The sequence below is a fragment of the Chiloscyllium punctatum genome, chromosome 16 (genome assembly GCF_047496795.1).
Source record: "Chiloscyllium punctatum isolate Juve2018m chromosome 16, sChiPun1.3, whole genome shotgun sequence".
Classification (NCBI taxonomy): Eukaryota; Metazoa; Chordata; class Chondrichthyes; order Orectolobiformes; family Hemiscylliidae; genus Chiloscyllium; species Chiloscyllium punctatum.
The window spans coordinates 38360732-38376450 of NC_092754.1; positions in this window are offsets into that span (position 1 = coordinate 38360732).

Consider the following 15719-nt stretch of genomic DNA (forward strand, 5'->3'; position numbering starts at 1 on the left):
CACTGAAATAGAGTCAAAGAGATCTACAGCACAGAAAAAGGCCCTTCAGCCCATTGCAGTCTGCACTGGTGAGAAACAGCCACCTAACTATTCTAATTTCATTTTCTTGCACTTGGTCCATAGCCTTGGGATCACAAGTGCAAATCTAAATGCGATGAGGGTTTCTACCTCTCCCTCCCTTGCAGGCAGTGAGTTCCAGATCCCACCACCCTCTGGGTGAAAAGGTCTTTGCTCGCATTTCCTCTCTTTAACATAAATCTGTGCCCAATCCCCTCCATCAAGAAGCCAAAGTTTCTTCTTATCTACCCTATCGATGTCCCGTGTAATTGCATATATCTTGATCATGTCCCTCTTTCAATCTCCCCTGCTCTCAACAAAACAACCCCAGTTTAATTCATTCGTCTGCACAATTGAAAACACTCCAGCCCTATTTCTCTGCCTTATAATTACTATTAATCAACCTGTTCTGACATAACTCTGGGCTAGGTGGGACTTGAACCCAGATTTTCAATGCTAGAAGGCTGCAATATTGCACGTGTTATATATGGATTCTATAGTTGCCCATGATGAGTGCAACTTGCTCAAATGTCTTAATCTAGTTTTGAACCAATTTTAAACTTTAGGTGCGAAACCTCTTTCTTATTATTCTGTAGCAATCAATTCCTGTCAACTTTCAGTTCTCTTTATTGAGATTTACCACCTATCTGGATGGCACAGTGACTCTGTAGTTAGCATTGTTGCCTCACAGGGACCTGGGTTCAATTTCACCCTTGGGCAGCTGTGTGGGGACCTTTGTTTGCGTGGGTTTCCTCCGGGTGCTCCGGTTTCCTCCCACAGTCCAAAGATGAGCAGGCTTGGCCATGGGGAATTGCCCATGGTGTTCTGGGATGTGCAAGCCAGGTGGATTAGTCATGGGAAATGCATGATTACAGGGATGGGGTGGGTCTGGGTGGGATGCTCTTCAGAGAGTCAGTATGCACTTAAATGGCTGGATGGCCTGCTTCCACACTGTAAAGATACAATGCTAGATATTGATTAATCCATTGTGAAAGTATCAACAGGGTTTGCATTTCAAGTAGAAAAATGTATAAGACTGTGTTTTCACAAAAAACAATTTTGAACAGACATGATGGCTCCCTAGTTTTAAACGTTAGGTTAAAGACAACACGATAAAAGACAATGCCGCACTATCACTGTGTTACTTGGAACCTGATAGAGTGCAGCCATTTCCTCTGGTTGTATGTTACCATGTTGCAATAAATATAAATGAGATTCTCAGGAGAAAAAAAATTCACTTAACTCACCGACAGGGAAATGGACGCAAATTTCAGCAGATGTTGCCAGTGCAGGGAATTCTGGGCCCAAAAAACTTTTTGTTTTTAAGAACCTGGCTTACATTTCAGCCACTGAAGGTCGCAAGGTCTGTAGGGGAGAGTTTCGCTTTTAGTGAACTGTGTTTCATAAATGCGTTCAGCCAGTGAGTAGATAAGAATACACAAAACCAGTTACCAACTAGTGACGGTCATTAAGGTTCTACAATAATCCCAAAATGACTTCAAATGAATAATGCAAATCTACCAATAAGAACTTGCATTTAAATTGCACTTGTAAAAGAGTGAACATCCCAAATAGTTTCTCAGAAGCACAATCAAATGGGTTTTGGCATTGAGCATGTAAGGCAATAAAAGAACAGTTGACTGTGAGGTCAAAGAGGTAGGTTTTAAGCTGGGGAGAGATGTGAGGGTCAAGGGAGGGAGTTTCAGAGCTGAAGGTCTGGGCAGCAGAAGGCACAGCCAACAATTTTGGGCTAAAGTAAGTGGGAAATGTACAGGAGGCCAGAACTGGAGTTCTGAATGAAGTGTAGGGCTGCAGGATTTGACACGGTTTGGGGTGGGTTAAGAACATGGACAGGTTTAAGCGTGAGACAGTGAAGCGTAAAGTTGTGGCTTTACTGGATTACAATCCGGCAGAGGTCAGCAGGCACAGGAACATGGGATTAGATTCACATGAAGGAGATGGATATTGGGAGTCACGGACATTTCTGGTGCTGCTAACCCTCTGCACTAAGAAGGACCCAGGATTCCAGGAAGTTAACCACAATTTGGAGTTGAGATCATTGCCTCCCAACGCAGCATCAAAGCAAGAGATGGGGTGCGTGGATAGTTAGAGCTTCCTTCTTTAACTGGGATATCAATCCAACTGTATTTATGAATCTCTGGCCCTCATTTACCTCTCACCCTTGTTGTGTGACCATCCACTCCCCATGTTCCCTCCTGCCATACTGTTTTCATGTCAGCCTCAATGCAACTGAATTCCATCAGCTCTGTAAGGAGTCTTTCTATGTCTCTCTCATAAACGTCTTACCTCAGTGAGTCAAGGTCAATGAGATCAGAGATCGATTGCACAATTCCTTCTGCTTTCCCAACACCCTCTCCATGCCCCTTCATGTTCCTCAGCCTCCCCACCATGCCCACCCCAATAGTTTTTAAGTGCCTGCGTATTTATCTGTCTAACAATGAAAGGTGGGACGGATAAAGCAGTTTGCCATCGATCCTTTGAAGGTTGATTGACAGTTATGAAACAGTAAGAGGGAAGGTGTTGTCCAAGAGACATGTTGAATGGTCATGAGTGAACAGGCCTGACCATATCACAATTGCTGGGTGTCTGAGATGTCTATCTGACAAATGAGGTTAAATCCAACATTTAAACCAAGATTTAGGATTTCATCCGAAAGGCAACGCCTCCAGCAAGGTAGCACCCTCTCAATTTGTCATCCTCAATTATCCAATGAGGCTTAAAACCATGTTTTTCTGCTATCCAGTGAGTGTGCAGCGAACTGACTATCCCATTCCACACTCTGTGTGTCTGTGTGTGTGTGCGCGTGCGCATGTGTGTGTGTGCGTGTCTGTCTGTGTGCTAGCCGTATGAGTGAATTGGATGTGAGTATGTATATGAGAGTGTGTGAACATTGTGTGTGACTCACATATGTATGTTTATAGACTCTGCTGTGCGAGTGACAGTGTGAGTGCCTGTGTGTGTGAGGGAGTTGATGTGTCTGTGTGTGTGTGTGTGTGTATATAGTATGTGCTTGTGTGAGAGAGAGTATTTGTGTGTGCTTACGTGAGTGTGTGTGCAAAGTATGCATGGGTGAATTTGATGTGTGTATGTGTGAAGGAGAGTGCGTGTGAAAGTCTGTGTGCGAGAGAGTGTGGATGGCAAAGAGAGTGCCTGTATGTGTGGGAGTTTGTGTTTGAGCAAGTGCACGTGTGTGTGTGTGGGGAGGAGGGCATGTGTGTATGTGTATGTGTGTGTATGTGTATGTGTGTGTGTGGGTATGGGTGTGTATGTGCAGGGGGGCGCATGTGTGATTTTCTGTGTGCATGCGAGTGTGCGTGTGTGTCCATGAGGGAGTGTGTGTGTGTGAGAGTGTGTTGTTCAACCAAATACATGCAACTGGAGAACACCAATGATGGAAATGATACCTCCTCAAGATGTGATACAGATTTACCTTGAAAACCAGTGAATGATGTCTCAAGGAGATACCTAAGGCTCCAGGCCAAATCCAATACTCATTCCAATCCTCATCCATCAAATCGCCCTGAGGATTCCAACCGAGAATACAAGTTCATCCCTGTGGAGTTGATGTGGTTTATTATAATTGAATTAACTATATCTTCCACATCTCCACCTGCTCCCATGTGGCATTGTTTTCTGTTTTGAATTTGTTTCTTTGGTTATTTGTTCAGTTATTCAATTCCTATTGTCGGTTTTAACAAAGAAATAGAAGAACGTTACAGCACAGAAAGAGGCCATTCGGCCCATCATGTCTGTATGTGTTAAATAAACTAGATGCCCTTTCTGATTCCACGGCTGCTGAATTAAAGCAAGCCTTTCATTTATATAGAGCTTTTCACAAGCTCAGGGTATCCCCGAGTGCATTACATAGAGTGAAGTACAGATTGGGAATCCCCTTTTTCCAAAAACCTCAGGGAACAGCAAACCCACTGATTACAGAACCATTCAGGTCGGCTTTTGAAGAAACACAGTTTTAGGTCTTTTCAGTTTTCAGGCATACAGATAAAGGATACCCAACCTGTGCATCTGAGGAGCAGGAGAATCGATGTTTCGGGCATAAGCCCTTCATCAGAATGAAGGGCTTCATTCCTGATAAAGGACTTATGCCCAAAACGTCAATTCCCCTGCTCCTCAGATGCTGTCTGACCTGCTGAGCTTTTCCAGCACCACACTCTCGACTCTGATTGCCAGCATCTGCAATCCTCGCTTTCTCCTGTGCTATGGAAGTACAAACACTATTGGAGTGCAGCCAATATGTCAGTCATTTTACACACTGGAAGCTCCTAGAAATGACAACTTGATAATGATCAGTTTCTCTGTTTCATTGATGTTGATTAATGACTGAGCCATGGCAAAATTCAGCTGTCAAAGGTCAAGGTCAAAGAAGTCTAACCATAGCTCCATATTACTCAAACAGAAGTCTTTATGCGGAAGGTTCTTCTTATATTGATTTTCCAGGCAGCTATCTGGAGTTTACAAACAATTGATGGACATCACTAAAATGATTCAACTCAGCTCTACGGGACAATAGTGTAAGTACAAATTGAAAGGTATGGAGCAGTTTGCTTTTGATGGACCAGGTTAAGGATCCACACTTACACAACCACACACACCCATACACACATACATATATTTGCACATGAACACACACAGACACATGCACACACAGAGACACACACATACAGATGCACACACACCCACACACAGAAACATGTACACACACAAACACACACAGGCACACATACAGACACATACATACACACATACATAGTGACACACACTCACAAACACATACATATGTTTACACATGAACTCACACACACAGACACATGCACACACAGAGACACACACATACAGACACACACTGACACAGATACACACAGACACACACATACACACACACACACACACACACACTCCACTGGCCCTAGGATTCTCCTCTCAATGGCCACTGCTATTAATCGGATGTATGCTTTCCCATGATTCACATTCACTGATGGACAGTGGCACACATCTGAAGGGTCTTGCTTCACGCGTAAGGAACAAACTGGGATCTATTTCATGAGCTTGGGGCATATCCATCACCTTTTAATACCAGAGATCCTAGCTCTTAAGTCCCTTTGAACAAGATTTATTTAAGCTGCCCCTTTTAAAAAGATTTGCAAGAGGGTGTCACTGGCTGAGCCAGCATTTTTGCCCACCTTGAGAAGATGATGGTGAGCCATCTTTTGGCCCATATAGTCCATTGTGAGCACATACACGCACAGAGCTATTGGTGCAGAGACTAGGGTTGGAGTCCTTCTCATTAATAATGTCAAAACTGCACCAGTGGCATCTGTTTTCCAATGTGAAATTGTCACTGACTAACTACTAAGGATATACTTATAATTTAAAGCTTTATCTATCCACAAGTGACTGTGTGTGTAATTTGGATAATTACAAGCTCTTTGTTCATAATCAGCCTGCTGCTGTCTACTTTATGATGTGATTATTCATGAATAACTCTGTTGAAAGCCAAATGACTGAAGGCTGCACCATTATGAGTTCAATACTTCACCAAGTCGGGGGGAATGTTGCAATTCCCTTTTTGGAAAAGCGTTTGTGGCCAAGTTCTGACTCAACCTTTCTCCCTTGCTCTTCAGGAACTGGTGCAGTGAACGAGTGCATGCACAAATTTAAATCCAAGAGCTTCTCTACAAAGATCCTGGTGGCTACGCAATGGAAACTTTTGTTCCCTTTCTCCTCTCTATGCATCAACAGGAAATGACTGACACCATTTCATTTTTCGCTCACCTTCTGAAAGATGGGCAAATGTTAAACGTGTGCTGCTATACACAGGAAAGAGCATCCAAACCACCACCCAACAGGAGTTGGATCACTTTGTAAAGTACTGTAGGACATTAATAGGAAGCCTGCTGACCTTCTGGTTAGTTTTGACCGCCCTACAGAAGTCAGTGAAGAATTTTTCATTCCATGAGTTAGTCAGGGCTTTTATTTTACACCGGGAGTTCCAATAGACTTTGGGGTGGGTGTGTCTCAATATGGATGAGACAAGTGAGGCTTTCCCTGTCTGTCATTCTGTGCATTCCTTATCGTTCAAAACACATTTTAAAAGGTCATCTCCCTGACCAACAGAGAATTAAAGCATTCACGAGCAGATGTTTCCCGAGAGTTGAGCTAGTTGATCATACATTACTGAATTGTATTCGGTCTTAAAACTGGAATTAAGTAATAAGTTGTTAGGACACCCATCAATTATGGCTCCTTTACCTTCCTATCCTAAGCTCTAGAATTGCTTGTGATGTCGTGGGTGGCATGGTGGCACAGTGGTTAGCACTGCTGCCTCACAGCGCCAGAGACCCGGGTTCAATTCCTGCCTCAGGTGACTCTCTGTGTGGAGTTTGCACATTCTCCCCGTGTCTGTGCGGGTTTCCTCCGGGTGCTCTGGTTTCCTCCCACACTCCAAAGATGTGCAGGTCAGGTGAATTGGCCATGCTAAATTGCCCATAGTGTTAGGTTAGGGGTATGGGTGGGTTGCGCTTCGGCAGGGCGGTGTGGACTTGTTGGGCCGAAGGGCCTGTTTCCACACTGTAAGTAATCTAATCTAGTCCCCTCAGCTTGTTTATTTGCGGTTGTGTCAACATTAAGCCAATGAACAGGGTTATGAATTAATCAGAACAGCAAATTGCCTAGTTCTTTTTATAAATCACCTGTTTTCCTTCCCACACTGGAAGTGGCCATCTCCTGTTTTAGGTCTAAGACAAATTTGCTGTGTTCTGCTTGGGCTGGAGGCTTGGAGCTCTGAGGAGCGGTTGGAATAGGCTGGCCTTGTTTTCCTTGGAGCAGTGAAAATTGAGAAAGGACCTGAGAGGGGTTTTTAAGATCAGGAGGAGTGTAGATATGATAGAGAAGAAGGTACTTTCTCCAATTGTGGGAGGGTCATTAACGTAAAGAGGCATAGACTTAAAATAAGAAAAAGAAAATTAAGAGGAGAATTGTGTAGAATTTTTCTTTATTCAGAGGTCGGAGAGGGTCTGAAATTCACTATCAACAGTCGTGAGTGTGGTGCTGGAAAAGCACAGCAGGTCAGGCAGCATCTGAGGAGCAGGAGAATCTACGTTTCGGGCATAAGGCCTTCATCAGAATTCCTGATGAAGGACTTCTGCCTGAAATGTCGATTCTCCTGCTCTTCAGATGCTGCCTGACCTGCTGTGCTTTTCCAGCACCACACTCATGACTCTGATCTCCAGCATCTGCAGTCCTCACCTTTTCCTACTCACTATCAACAGAGAGGTTGAGTCAGAATCTTTCATAATATTTAAGCGATATTCACGAATGTGTTGTCATGGTTTCCAGGACTATGGGTCAACAGCTAGAAAATAGGGATTGTGTAGTCAGAACTTTGTCGACGAGTACAGACAAAATGGACTGAATGGCCTCCTTCTGTGTGGTAAACAAGAAAGAGTTTACCCCTGCATGGGTGAGGTGATGATTTGGAGATGCCGGTGTTGGACTGGGGCGTACAAAGTAAAAATCACACGACACCAGGTTATAGTCCAACAGGTTTAATTGGAAGCAAACTAGCTTTCGGAGCGATGTTCCTTCATCAGGTGGTAGTGGAGGGCTCAATCCTAACACACAGAATTTATGTAACTGAAATTACATGGATGAGGTGGGGTGGGTCAACCGGACCACCAATGCTGAGCAACAACAACTTACATCAACAAACAGAAAAATCATTTTGGCTTCAATTAAGATCAGATTTATTATTGTCACATGTATACATATACTGTGAAAGGTGATGTTTAGTGCCGTCATCCTCTGGCACCATCTTGAAACAGATATTATTTAGAAAGATATTAAACAATCTTTATATTTCCTTCAGAGGTAGCCTCCCCTTCTTGTTACGGGTTCCGGAGTCTCTAGAACAGGTTCTGGGGTCCTGATTACGGGGCTCCCCCATCTGCCAGTGCTCCCGTGACCACTGCATCTGAACTGGAGCCATGGACTGGCTTGGGCCTCCTCCATCATTCTGTATGTAATGATCCACCTCCAGAGCAAGTGAGACATGAACTCAGCTCTTCCAGCTCAAAGGTATGGGCGCTACCTCCCTTTTGTTTTTATGTTGTGACTTTAATGCCACAAGGTGAATTATAATAGCATTATCGATCACAATTCAAATTGAGGGTCTCAGAAAGGTGGGGTTTACACAGGATCCCAAAGAATGAGAGAGAGAGAGAGAGAGAGAGAGAGGAAGGGGAGCTTTAGGAAAGAGACCGCAGGGCTCAGTTCCAAGGTAGCTAAAGGGATGGGCAAAAGTGGTGTGGTGTGGGGTTTAAAATGTGGTAGGAAGTGCAAGAGAGAAAGTACCTCAGAAGCTGGTAGTTCTGAAAGGGTTAATGAAGGCAGGGAGTGACTAAACCAAGGAACACCAGACAACAATTACAAGAATAATAATGTTGAGACATTGTTGGATCGGGAGCCAGTGTTGATTGAGCACAGGGGTTAAGATGGGAGAACAGGACAAGGTGCAAGTTACATCCTGGGCAATGGAGCTTTACATGAATTCAAGTGGATCAGCAGTGGGAGAGGGAAGTCAGGCCATGAGGATGGAGCATTGAACTCGTCAATTCTGGAGGTAATAAGGCACAGATGATGATTTCAGCAACAGAGGAAATGAAACAGAGCAGGGATGGTCTGTGTTCTGGAGGTGAAAGAAGGAAGCCTCAGGGATGCTACAGATGCCTGCAGGGTCAGCAGCATTTTTGATGTCAACTGTAACAATAATGTTGCAACCGGTCTGTTGTCACAGACAGCAGCCAGGGACAGACAGAGAGAAATGAAGTTATTGGATAGGGAATAGAGATTGCATCAGGGACAGTACACAATTGGTCTTCCTGACATTTAGCCAGTGAAAATTTCTGATTATCCAGAACAGAGGAGGCACTACACTGTTGGAAGGTCAGTATGGCCCATCCAAGATGGTGGAGGGGTCAAGAGAGGTACTGTTGAGGTAGAAATGGTGTAGTCAATGCACATTTGAAACCTGATGTCTTTGTTTTTGGATGATGCCAGCAAGGAGCAACATGGGAGATAGAATGGGGCAGAGTAATAAATACCTGTGGGGCCACCCAAGGTAAGAGTGTGGGAACAGGAAAATGAGTCATCACATATGATCATCTGGCTATGACTGGCCAATGAAACCAGCAGAGTGTGTTGGAGAAGAGGTATTAGAGGTGGATGGGGAATTGGTCAATCTCATTGTCAGCTGCAGACAGACTGAGATGGACAAAAAGGATTGTTTGGTTGAATGGTTTGGCTTTAATAAGGGCTGCTCCAATACTGTAGCAGGGGCAAAAATCCAATTGGAGGACACCACATTGGAACTGCGAGAACTTCATGGATTTGGGAAATGTAGTGATTGTAACAAAGTCAGCCAGGTGGACCTCATAGAATATGAGTTCCTTGATTGGGGCTGTTAACCTGGTTCAATCAGGGAGCCCTGACTGACAGATATAAACAGGAGTGTCAGGGGTTCTGTTTACTCTGAGACCTTGCTCTGAGGGAGCTGGATCAGTGTTAAGGACTCTCCATGTGTAAGTGACGAGTGGATTGGTGACAGAATAACGGCCTCTGTCGAGTTATTTCAGGAAGCAGCAGAACATTTAAACACTATAAAAAGGAAAGTGAAAATAGAAGGTAGAATTTACAAGAGCAAAGTACATCCTGGAAAGTGTTGGGGTGTGTGGGGTGGGGACTTGCTTTGCATATCCTCAGAGTCATAATCTTCCCAGTTGATGTTATGATTAGACAAGTCAGATCCCAAGCTGAAACCTGGCTTGAAGGATCATATTTTGCCTTGGTTTAACAGGTGCTCTCTCACTGAAACATAAATGTGCAAAGTTACAGATTTTGTTTTAATAATAAACCAGAAGTTTATTAATCATAGGAAATGAAATAGATTAGAGTTAACCAAGCCAATTAGAAAATGTAATGCATAATACCATTAATCACAAAACGCTCCTTTACAAGTTCCAAAATAAATCCTTTGTACAATACCCAAAAGCCTCCCCGTTTTTTAGTACTCATACCAAAGAAATAAATCATTTCCTAATGTCTTGATAGGCTCAATGTAACTGTAACTCCTAGACTGCAAATTCTGATAGCTTCTTCCGTGAGCTACCACATACCTGAGTTTAAGTGCACTCAGTTTCAAGTACCTCATTCGGGTTTATCACAACGCTTTGTGACTGTCACTAACTACTTACTCCGAGTTAATCTCATTTTGCTACGTTCTCCCCTTCTCAGGAGAAAGTGCAAACTCCACACAGGCAGTTGCTTGAGGCAGGAACTGAACCCAGGTCTCTGGTGCTGTGAGGCAACAGTGCTAACCACCGTGCCACCCACTATATCGTAAAACATCAAAATGGAAACAAAAACCCATTTGTGCTGTCAAATTTGGTCTTATGAATTGTGTTAAAAGAAATTGCCATGGTTACAGAAATACTTACAAGTTCATTATTTACTTTAGACACACAGAAAACCCATAAATGACTAAAATTATTCATAAAATAAATGATGTTAAAAATATATATAAATTGCACAGTTTAAATCATAAGGTTTTAATCACTGAACCGTGGGTATTTATGGATAGGGAATTGCAACAAAAACATAGTTATTTAACTCCTGTAACATCATAAAATGTACGAAGGCATTGACAAGAGAGTTACCAAACAATATTTGATGCAGAGCAATATTAATACGGTCAAAACAGGAGCTGGAAAGGAACATTTTGAAAGGAAAAAAAGAGGTAGAAGATGGAGAGATTTAAGGAGGGATTTCCAGGGTTTAGGACAAGGCAACTGAAATGATAGCCACCAAAATAATTAAAATCAGACATTGTCTAAAAGCTAGAATTGGAGGAGCCCAGATATCTGTGAGGGTTGCTGACTGGATAGGATTACAGAGATCAGAAGATATGAAACCATGGCAATGAATTAAAAATGAGGATGAGAAGAAGGAATTGCTAAGCCAAGACTCAACCCGAGTCAGGGAGCAGAAGGTGAGAGATGAATAGTTAAAATAAATCAGGACACAGGATGAGCTGATGATGAAAACATTTAGAGAAGAGACAACCTGCAAAACTATGTTAGAATAGTTGAGGCTAGATGTAACAAAGGCATGGATGAGGGTATGAGCAGCAGATGAGCTGAGGCTAGGGCAATAGCAGGCAATAATAGGTGGAGGGCCAGTGGTGATATCGAATGTAGTCCAACACCAAAGTTGAAAGGAATCTCAGGCAGTTGACATTAAAAGGGATAGAGGCAGTGGCTAGCGGGTGGAGACTGTGTCAGGGACCTAAGACAGTGGCTTCACTCATTCCACACAATTACAGAATCATACCAAGACCCAGAAATACAAACACACTGATGCACAGAAGCACACACATACACAAACAAATACAAAACTGCGTACACACGGACACATGAACAGACAGAGTGGTGTGCACCTTCCTCAGAATAAAGGCAAATGTTTCCTCAGCTTATGTGATCAAGCATAGTCAGAGTGGCTCGGTGGACTTGTTTTCATATTCCCAGCCTCATTGAGGGTTTTGAAATATTTATCTCCATTGTGTAAATTGTTGATGTAACGATGCCCACCTTGGGGAACGACAGCTGTTACTGGAGGCAGTTAATAGTTTGCGAGTTTGACAGCGACGTCAGGAATTGTTTCTCCTTTTCACCCGGTGAGCAGTGAGACACAAATGGATGCCGTTTGACAAAGTACTTCCCTCTGTGTGAAAGGGCCACATCAGTCAGAAGGCAGGGTTAGAATGCTCAGCCATGATGTAGAGGAACAAAAGCTCCACACAGTGCTAACCACTACACACGCTGGAGAATGAAATTAGATGCTCATTAATTATTTCGTGGCCTGTAAACACCAAAACAAACATTTCGAGGATTATTGAAAATCTATAACCAGTGTAGGATTTCAGTGCAAATAATTACCTGACGAATGCTACCTTATATACTTCCGTAAAAGTCAATTTCACCTTTCAATCAACCCACAATCTTAGGCTTAAAAAAGCAATGAAGAAAGTAGCGTTAACATTTCAAGTCCAATGACTCCTCATGAGAACGTAGTGTCCTAGCTAATAATTATCTCATTGTTTCATATTTTTTTCAGCTCCTCAGTGTAAAAGTCAACATTAAGTTATTCAGGGACAAAAGCCCAATTATTTCAGAACCATAACATACTTTCTACAATGTCTTAAAAAATCTCAACTCATTCCTTATTACGATAGGTTACACTGACTAGTATTTCCACCAGTTCCTGTTTAAGGAGAATCCTCCCCACCGCTCTCCACGTTTCAGCAGCATGGTGGCTCAGTCACTGCACCGGGGACCTGAGTTCAATTCCAGCCTTTGCAACTGTCTGTGTGGAGATTGCACATTCTCCCTGTGTCTGTGTGGGTTTCCTCCTACAATCCAAAGATGTGCAAGTCAGGCAGATTGGCCTTGCTAAGTTGCCCATGGTATTCAGGGATGTGTGTAGGTTGAGTGCATTAGTCAGGGGTAAATGTAGAGCAGTGGGGGGATGAGTTTGGGTAGGTTACCCTTCGGAGGGTCAGTGTGGACTTGTTGGGCCGAAGGGCCTGCTTCCATACTGTAGGGATTCTATGAGTTAGCTGGACGATTGGTCTCTCTTCGTACTTGTTCTGTCACCATCGTCCTTTTAAGTTGTGACCTACAGGACTTGTTTTAGCAAGTCTAATGGGAGAAAAATAGTAGGTGGTTTGATAAGAAGAGGCGTTTGCTGTAAACAAGTATTTTATTTATTCATTTGTGGGATGAGGGCCCATGATTTATTGTTCAGAGAGCAGTTAAGAGTCACCACATTGTTGTGGGTCTGAAGTCACATGCAGGCCAGGCAAGGATGGTAGTGTCTGACCCTAAAGGACATTAGTCAGATGGGTCTTCCCTGACAATCAACAATGGATTCGTGGTCCTCATTAGACTCTTAATTCCAGATTTCTATTGAATTCACGTTCCACTTCCTGTCATGGCAGGATTTGAATCCGGAACGTTACCTGAGTCTCTGGACTAATAATGTCACAATAACACCCCCAGGCCATTGCATCCCCAAGATGCAGTTTATTATATGACAGCAATCAGGTATAAGTCACACTGGTATGATAGATAGTACTACAAAGAGACCTCGATGTTCTTCCTTCTATGCAGCCACTCCAATGTTCTGCCCATGCTGATCAGGGTTGGAGGATTATGATTAAAGTAGTAGCACCCACATGGGCCCTAGCTATGCCTGTCTCTTTGGCAGCTATGTAGAACAGTCCATCTTCCGAAGTTACACCGGCACCACTCCCCCACTTCTTCCTCCACTACATTGATGACTGCATTGGCGCCATCTCAAGCTCCCATGAGGAGGTTGAACAGTTCGTCAACTTCACCAATACCTTCCACACCGACCTTAAATTCACCTGGACCATCTCTGACACCTCCCTCCCCTTCCTGGACTTCTCTACCTCCAACAACGGTGACCGACTCAACACTGACATCTTCCACAAACTCACCGACTCCCATAGCTACCTCAATTACACCTCCTCCACCCTGCCTACTGCAAAGATGCCATCCCTTATTCCCAATTCCTCCGCCTCCACTGTATCTGCTCCCAGGAGGACCAGTTCCACCACAGAACACACCAGATGGCCTCCTTCTTTAAAGACCACATTTTCCCCTCCATGTGAAGACGCCTTCCAACGCATCTCATCCACATCCCGCACCCCCGTTCTCGAACCCCACCTCTCCAACGACAACAAGGACAGAACCTCCGGTCTCACCTTCCACCCCACTAACCACATCATCTGCCATCATTTCCGCCACCTCCAAACCGACCCCACCACCAGGGATATATGTCCCTCCCCACCCCTTTCCACCTTCCGCAAAGACCGTCCCGTCCGCGACTACCTGGTCAGGTCCACGTCCCCCTACAACCCACCCTCCCATCCTGGCACCTTCCCCTGCCACTGCAGGAACTGTAAAACCTGCGCCCACACCTCCTCCCTCACCTCCATCCAAGGCCTCAAAGGAACCTTCCACATCCAACAGAGTTTCACCTGCATTTCCACATGTCATTTATTGTACCGGTTGCTCCCGATGCAGTCTCCTCTAGATTGGGGAGACTGGACGCCTCCTTGCAGAGCGTTTTAGGGAACACCTCCGGGACATCCACACCAATCAACCCCACCGCCCTGTGTCCCAACATTTTAACTCCCCCTCTGCCGAGGACATGGAGGTCCTGGGCCTCCTCCATCACCACTCCCTCACCACCTCATCTTCTGCCTCGGAACACTTCAACCCCAGGGCATCAATGTGGACTTCACCAGTTTCCTCATTTCCCCTCCCCCCACCTTATCTCAGTTCCAACCTGCCAGCTCAGCACCATCCTCATAACCTGTCCTCCCTTTCAACCTTCTTTCTCACCTATCCGCTCCACCTTCCTCTCCCACCTATCACTTTATCCCCTAAATCCACCCACCTATTGTACTCTTATCTACCTTCTCCCCAGCCCAAGCCCCCTCCCATTTATCTCTCCACTCCGGAGGCTCCCTGCCTCATTCCTGATGAAGGGATTTTGCCCGAAACATCGATTTTCCTGCTCCCCGCATGCTGCCTGACCTGCTGTGCTTTTCCAGCACTAGTCTAATCTTGACATTAAGATACTAAAGTCCAGTTCTGGAAGTCACTGTCATGTACAGACCTCAGAGTCCTGCACAGGAAGGAAATTAGAGGGAATATTGCTTCCCATCCAAATCGGACTGAAATCATTACATTGAGCAGTGCTTAATTAACTCCTCAGCGTTAACTCTTTCAGAGCGTAATATCTTATCCTACAGTTCCTCGCTTCTGATTAAGAATGAAAGACTATGAATTATATTTGACGGCTAGGAAAAGATTCATGAGCAGTGCACCTGGAGACAGGAAACAGGAAAGAGAATGTGGGGACCAGATTGTTCAGGAAATAAATAAATGCACAGGCCTTGTGTCCTTGGCCTTCCTGAGGAGGTCAGGGGAAGCTGGGGCCTTGCCAATCAGGTCCTGGAAATTGGAAAGGTGACACCTAAAATGCACAGCAGGATCCCACAAACAGTAATGTGATAATGACCTGAGAACCTGTTACAGTGACAAAAATAGAAATCCAAGTTAACGTTTCGGGTCCGGTGACCCTTATAAGGATCCGAATCCTCTGCACAGATGCTGCCAGACCTGCTGAACTTCTCCTTTCTGCTTTTGTTTCTGACTTCCAGCATCTGCAATTCTTTGGAGTTTTTTAAGCTATTCTGGTGATGTTGCTTGAGAGATAAGCATTGACCAGGACACTGATGCTGCTGGCCCTCACTAGTTTCTCCAGCAATTTTTATTTTTTTGTTTCAGATTTCCAACATCCACAGTTTGATGTTTAATTTCCCTGGGTTGGAGGGTGTTGGGTTTTTCTTGGTAGTGTCATTTATGTTCAGCTGAGTGTACAGCTGGGACCTTACATTAAAACCTAATTTTAAAAAAAAACACCTCCGGCAGAGCAGCACTCCCTCGGCATGTACCTCTGATTCCTCCCTCTATCCTTTG